The 6,174-nt window shown below is 34.5% G+C and overlaps 3 pseudogenes; all 3 read left to right on the top strand.

Moving 5' to 3' along the window:
• The first annotated feature begins 289 nt into the window (after positions 1–289).
• LOC127741888 (uncharacterized) lies at positions 290–483 on the top strand (annotated as a pseudogene).
• Positions 484–2,433: 1,950 nt separating this feature from the next.
• Positions 2,434–2,627, top strand: LOC127741879 (uncharacterized; annotated as a pseudogene).
• A 1,969-nt stretch (positions 2,628–4,596) lies between these two features.
• LOC127741889 (uncharacterized) lies at positions 4,597–4,789 on the top strand (annotated as a pseudogene).
• Positions 4,790–6,174: the final 1,385 nt, after the last annotated feature.

The raw sequence follows: 6,174 nt of genomic DNA, 5'->3' as shown, positions 1-6,174 counted from the left end.
TAAGGTGGGTAGGATATAACACCCGAGTTTTTAAAATAGCTTTGAATTTAAAAATAAAATTTAATTTAATTATGACTTATTCTATTATTTTAAATTATCTATCAGAAACTATATTGATAGTTACCGTCTAAATTAATTATTATTATTATTATTATTATTATTATTATTATTATTATTATTATTATTATAATATAATCATCATCATCGTTTTAAAAAAAAAGGAAAAGAAAGTGGCCGAAGCCATTTAGAGAAAAAGAAAGGAAATGAAACATAGCTTATATGTATATATACGTCTGTTTAGGTAAGGTCGTACATCTGTATCCTTGAGTTCTAAGGAGACAGGAACCAAAGTCTGGTGGATGAACTATCACTTTGTGATCAGAGCGTGATTAATAGTTCCGTGGTGCATGCCATCTGAACGGTGGAGGATCGTTCTCGCTGCTACCTTGTAGTCGAGATGGTCACACGGTGTTCTGATAGACGAAATCTTTTAAGGAGAGATTTTATTCTAAGTGTTTTTTTGAGTTTGTTTTTTTTAAGAAAAGGAATATCTGCCACAGGAGAGCAGAGAACAAAGATTAAAAGAATATATTAATTAATGAAGCGTCTGCCACAGGAGAGCAGATGTGACACTGTTTGGGCCTTAGTGCCAAATGTAAAGTGGGGACGCCCACACACTGAGAACTATTTTCCAGATGTACGCTTATTGATTTGGAAAGTCACACTGATGCGTCCTAGCCGTACGACTTATAAGCACACTGATGCATCTGGAAAGCCATATCTGGGATTTGTGCCCGGGTAATGTCGGGAGCGGCTAGGCAACCGACACATGAACTCATGGCCTGCGTTAGGGATAGACATGCATCATGTTGTTTACACATTTGCATTTGATTGCGCTTGCTTGATTTATTACTTTGTGATTGTATTGTTTGTCTTGTTGTGACTTGCTTGTACATTGAATTGAATCTCTTGCTTCCACTACTTGTTTGTGAGTGTATTAAAGTGATTACGAGTTGACATCTGATTGAGGATTAACTATGTGGCTGAGAGACAGAAAATGTGACTAGTTTTATATTTAAAATTTGTTTTGAGTTTAGAAATTTAAAGAAAAGTAATTATTTATCTAAAGTAGAAATAAAAGTATTTCCAAAGGGTTAACAAAATAGTTTTACTAAGTAAGTTAATTATTTGCATTAAATTCATTACTTTTACGGCATTCCCATTCCCTACTGAGAACGTGCGGTTTGTTCTCACCCCAAAATCTTCCACCCTTTCAGTGACACAGGTTCGAAGATTCAGTTAGAAGATGCAGACGACTAGTAGATTTACTTGTGATTCCTGTTATTTTTATAGAGTTCCCTCGCCCTTGTTGCTTTAAGTTTTATTTTATCCAGAGGGATAGGTATTGTATTTGAGTTTTATATTGAATTCATTTGTATAGCATTTATTATTATTAATAATTGTGTGATTTGAATTACTACAAATAATTTTCTGGTAATTTCTTATAAACTGAAACGCGATATCGACCTAAAGGCTCAATATTAAATAGTAAATAAGGAGAACAGGTTAGTAACTCCTTACTTTTGGTACGATCATGACGTGCTAAAGGTTAGGGTGTTACATTATGGTATCAGAGCAGTTTGTTCCTATTAGAGCCTTGGGAATGGACTGATTATGCTTCACTGCATACTCTGAGTGTCTGTCATGCAATAGGACTTGTCCTAATGATAAGAGTTTGAGTTTTGAGATGCATGACTGTCTGTTGATTAATGTTGTTAGCTTACCATTGCATACCTCATGGTAATAAGTCTGGCCAACTTAATACTAGTGATTTATGTGTATGAGAGTACTAACGGGTTATCATAGTCGCAATAGAAGTAATAAGTAACGTAAATTATGGGGTTTGGGAACGTTAGAAGTTAAGTTTAGGGGTTTGCTCCGTCTCAAAGCATAATCCTTATTCGTGCTAATGTGAATATCTTCCTTGGTTGTTTGCCGTAAGACTTTTTGTTACAAACTTCTTTCATCAGATATGGTTTCTTTCACATTTGCAAACTGAACATGCCACACTTCTCTATTTCTTTTCTTCGATATTTTTGAAAATGGAGTTGATATGAATCTTTTCCATCTTATATCAATTTTCGAGGGCGAAAATTTTTGTAAGGTGGGTAGGATATAACACCCGAGTTTTTAAAATAGCTTTGAATTTAAAAATAAAATTTAATTTAATTATGACTTATTCTATTATTTTAAATTATCTATCAGAAACTATATTGATAGTTACCGTCTAAATTAATTATTATTATTATTATTATTATTATTATTGTTATTATAATATCATCATCATCATCGTTTTAAAAAAAAGGAAAAGAAAGTGGCCGAAGCCATTTAGAGAAAAAGAAAGGAAATGAAACATAGCTTATATGTATATATACATCTGTTCAAGTAAGGTCGTACATCTGTATCCTTGAGTTCTAAGGAGACAGGAACCAAAGTCTGGTGGATGAACTATGACTGTGCGATCAGAGCGTGATTAACAGTTCCGTGGTGCATGCCATCTGAATGGTGGAGGATCGTTCCCGCTGCTACCTTGTAGTCGAGATGGTCGCACGGTGTTCTGACAGACCCAATCTTTTAAGGAGAGATTTTGTTCTAGGTGTTGTTTTGAATTTGTTTTTTTTAAGAAAAGGAATCTCTGCCACAGGAGACCAGAGAACAAAGATTAAAAGAATATATTAATTAATGAAGCGTCAGCCACAGGAGAGCAGATATGACATTGTTTGGGCCTTAGTGCTAAATGTAAAGTGGGGAAGCCCATACACTGAGAACTGTTTTACAGATGTACGCTTATTGATTTGGAAAGTCACACTGATGCAGCCTAGCCGTACGACTTATAAGCACACTGATGCATCTGGAAAGACATATCTGGGACTTGTGCCCGGGTAATGTCGGGAGCGGGTAGGCAACCGACACATTAGCTCATGGCCTGCGTTAGGGATAGACATGCATCATGTTGTTTGCACATTTGCATTTGATTGCGCTTGCTTGTTTTATTACTTTGTGATTGTATTGTTTGTCTTGTTGTGACTTGCTTGTACATTGAATCGAATCTCTTGCTTGCACTATTTGTTTGTGAGTATATTAAAGTGATTACGAGTTGACATTTGACTGAGGATTAACTATGTGGCTGAGAGACAGAAAATGTGACTAGTTTTATATTTAAAATTTGTTTTGAGTTTAGAAATTTAAAGAAAAGTAATTATTTATCTAAAGTATAAATAAAAGTATTTCCAAAGGGTTAACAAAATAGTTTTACTAAGTAAGTTAATTATTTGCATTAAATTCATTACTTTTACGGCATTCCCATTCCTTACTGAGAACGTGTGGTTTGTTCTCACCCCAAAATCTTCCACCCTTTCAGTGACACAGGTTCGAAGATTCAGTTAGAAGATGCAGACGACTAGTAGATTTACTTGTGATTCCTGTTATTTTTATAGAGTTCCCTCGCCCTTGTTGCTTTAAGTTTTATTTTATCCAGAGGGATAGGTATTGTATTTGAGTTTTATATTGAATTCATTTGTATAGCATTTATTATTATTAATAATTGTGTGATTTGAATTGCTACAAATAATTTTTTGGTAATTTCTTATAAACTGAAATGCGATATCGACCTAAAGGCTCAATATTAAATAGTAAATAAGGAGAACATGTTAGTAACTCCTTACTTTTGGTATGATCATGACGTGCTAAAGATTAGGGTGTTACATTATGGTATCAGAGCTGTTCGTTCCTATTAGAGCCTTGGGAATGGACTGATTATGCTTCACTACATACTCTGAGTGTCTGTGATGCAATAGGACTTATCCTAATGATAAGTGTTTGAGTTTTGAGATGCATGACTGTCTGTTGATTAATGCTGTTAGCTTACCATTGCATACCTCATGGTAATAAGTCTGGCCAACTTAATACTAGTGCTTTATGTATATGAGAGTACTAACGGGTTATCATAGACGCAATAGAAGTAATAAGTAACGTAAATTATGGAGTTTGGGAACGTTAGAAGTTAAGTTTAGGGGTTAGCTCCGTCTCAACGTATAATCCTTATTTGTGTTAATGTGAATCTCTTCCTTGGTTGTTTGCCGTAAGACTTTTTGTTTCAAACTTCTTTCATCAGATATGGTTTCTTTCACATTTGCAAACTGAACATGCCACACGTCTCTATTTCTTTTCTTCGTTATTTTTTAAAATGGAGTTGATATGAATCTTTTCCACCTTATATCAATTTTCGAGGGCAAAACTTTTTGTAAGGTGGGTAGGATATAACACCCGAGTTTTTAAAATAGCTTTGAATTTAAAAATAAAATTTAATTTATTTATGACTTATTCTATTATTTTAAATTATCTATCAGAAACTATGTTGATAGTTACCGTCTAAATTAATTATTATTATTATTATTATTGTTGTTGTTGTTGTTGTTGTTGTTATTATTATAATATCATCATCATCATCATCGTTTAAAAAAAAAAGGAAAAGAAAGTGGCCGAAGCCATTTAGTGAAAAAGAAAGGAAATGAAACATAGCTTATATGTATATATACATCTGTTCAAGTAAGGTCGTACACCTGTATCCTTGAGTTCAAGGGAGACAGGAACCAAAGTCTGGTGGAGAACTATGACTGTGCGATCAGAGCATGATTAACAGTTCCGTGGTGCATGCCATCTGAACGGTGGAGGATCGTTCTCGCTGCTACCTTGTAGTCGAGATGGTCGCACGGTGTTCTGACAGACCCGTTGTGTTAAGGAGAGATTTTGTTCTAAGTGTTGTTTTGAGTTTGGTTTTTTTTAAGAAAATGAATCTCTGCCACAGGAGAGCAGAGAACAAAGATTAAAAGAATACATTAATTAATGAAGCGTCTGCCACAGGAGAGCAGATGTGACATTGTTTGGGCCTTAGTGCCAAATGTAAAGTGGGGACGCCCACACATTGAGAACTGTTTTCCAGATATACGCTTATTGATTTGGAAAGTCACACTGATGCGGCCTAGCCGTATGACTTATAAGCACACTGATGCATCTGGAAAGCCATATCTGGGACTTGTCCCCGGGTAATGTTGGGAGCGGGTAGGCAACTGACACATGAGCTCATGGCCTGCGTTAGGGATAGACATGCATCATGTTGTTTGCACATTTGCATTTGATTGCGCTTGCTTGTTTTATTACTTTGTGATTGTATTGTTTGTCTTGTTGTGACTTGCTTGTACATTGAATTGAATCTCTTGCTTGCACTATTTGTTTGTGAGTATATTAAAGTGATTACGAGTTGACATTTGACTGAGGATTAACTATGTGGCTGAGAGACAGAAAATCTGACTAGTTTTATATTTAAAATTTGTTTTGATTTTAGAAATTTAAAGAAAAGTAATTATTTATCTAAAGTAGAAATAAAAGTATTTCCAAAGGGTTAACAAAATAGTTTTACTAAGTAAGTTAATTATTTGCATTAAAATCATTACTTTTACGGAATTCCCATTCCCTACTGAGAACGTGTGGTTTGTTCTCACCCCAAAATCTTCCACCCTTTCAGTGACACATGTTCGATGATTCAGTTAGAAGATGCAGACGACTAGTAGATTTACTTGTGATTCCTGTTATTTTTATAGAGTTTCCTCGCCCTTGTTGCTTTAAGTTTTATTTTATCCAGAGGGATAGGTATTGTATTTGAGTTTTATATTGAATTAATTTGTATAGCATTTATTATTATTAATAATTGTGTGATTTGAATTACTACAAATAATTTTCTGCTATTTTCTTATAAACTGAAACGCTATATCGACCTAAAGGCTCAATATTAAATAGTAAATAAGGAGAACAGGTTAGTAACTCCTTACTTTTGGTACGATCATGACGTGCTAAAGGTTAGGGTGTTACATTATGGTATCAGAGCAGTTCGTTCCTATTAGAGCCTTGGGAATGGGCTGATTATGCTTCACTGCATACTCTGAGTGTCTGTCATGCAATAGGACTTGTCCTAATGATAAGAGTTTGAGTTTTGAGATGCATGACTGTCTGTTGATTAATGCTGTTAGCTTACCATTGCATACCTCATAGTAATAAGTCTGGCCAACTTAATACTAATGATTTATGTATATGAGAGTACTAACGGGTTATCATAGA

This window comes from Arachis duranensis, chromosome 9, assembly GCF_000817695.3.
Source record: "Arachis duranensis cultivar V14167 chromosome 9, aradu.V14167.gnm2.J7QH, whole genome shotgun sequence".
Lineage (NCBI taxonomy): Eukaryota > Viridiplantae > Streptophyta > Magnoliopsida > Fabales > Fabaceae > Arachis > Arachis duranensis.
Note: the sequence above shows the minus strand (reverse complement) of the source record. Positions and strands in the feature narration are given on the sequence as shown.